General features: G+C 41.8%; 1 non-coding gene across 1 annotated transcript; it reads right to left on the bottom strand.

Annotated features, from left to right (window-relative positions):
• Window positions 1-553: 553 nt before the first annotated feature.
• Window positions 554-716, bottom strand: LOC122441159. The gene has a single exon (XR_006269291.1). It is a non-coding gene; the product is annotated as a U1 spliceosomal RNA (small nuclear RNA).
• Window positions 717-1,183: the final 467 nt, after the last annotated feature.

Genomic DNA, 1,183 nt, shown 5'->3' with positions numbered 1-1,183 from the left:
AAACTTGCCTGTTACTACAGGTGTCTCTTGACTTCCTACTTTTACATTCCAATCCCCTATGATGAAAAGGACATATTTTTTCAGTGTTAGTTCTAGAAGGTCTTATAGGTGTTCATAGAACCATTCAACTTCATCTTCTTTGGCATTAGTAGTTGTGGCATAGACTTTGGTTACTGTGATGTTGAATGGTTTGCCTTGGAAATGAATTGAGGTCATTCTGTTGTCTTTGAGATTGCACCCAAGTACTGCATTTCAAGATTCCTTTGTTAACTATGTGGGATACTCCATTTCTTCTAAGGGATTCTTGCCCACAGTAGTAGATATAATGGTCATCTATATTGAATTAGGGAAAGCCAAGTGTTGGTACAATGCCAACAAGACTGCCTAAGGCCAAAAGTGACTCAGAAGAATCTTTTCCTTCCTAAGGCTGTCTCAAATACTGCTTGAGAGGAGTCAAGAAGAAAGAGTTAGGCTTTATATGAATAAGGGTATACAGTTATTAGCAGAGTTCTAAATCATGTGTCTTTAATAGAATTCCTCTTTTTTTTTTTTTTTTAGAAAGCGCGAATGCAGCCCCCCACTACCACAAATTATGCAGTCGAGTTTCCCACATTTGGGGAAATCGCAGGGGTCAGCACATCCGGAGTGCAATGGATAAGCCTCACCCTGGGAAAACCACCTTTGTGATCATGGTATCTCCCCTGCCAGGTAAGTATTCCTCTTTTAATTCCTTGAAATGTTGGTATTTTATTGGTGGGCACCTTTGAGGAAGATGAAATTTCTAGGTGTTATTCTTTTGGTACAGTGGTTGTTGCTCAGTCCCCATGTCGTGTCTGTCTCTTTGCAACCCCGTGGAACGCAGCACGCCAAGCTTTCCTGTTCCTCACCGTCTCCCAGAGTTTGCCCAAGTTCATGTCCATTGAATCGGTGATGCCATCCAACCATCTCATCCTCTGTCACCCTGTTCTTCTTCTGCCTTCAGTCTTTCCCAGAATTAGGGTCTTTTTCAATGAGTTGGCTCTTCCCATCAGTTGGCCAAAGTATTGTAGCTTCAGCCTTCATCTTTCCAATGAGTATTCATCGTTGATTTCCTTTGAGATTGACTAGTTTGATCTCCTTTCTGTCCAAGCGACTCTGAAAAGTCTCCTCCAGCACCACAATTCAAAAGCATCAATTCTTTGGC

Source organism: Cervus canadensis, chromosome 4 (assembly GCF_019320065.1).
Source record: "Cervus canadensis isolate Bull #8, Minnesota chromosome 4, ASM1932006v1, whole genome shotgun sequence".
Taxonomy (NCBI): Eukaryota; Metazoa; Chordata; class Mammalia; order Artiodactyla; family Cervidae; genus Cervus; species Cervus canadensis.
Note: the sequence above shows the minus strand (reverse complement) of the source record. Positions and strands in the feature narration are given on the sequence as shown.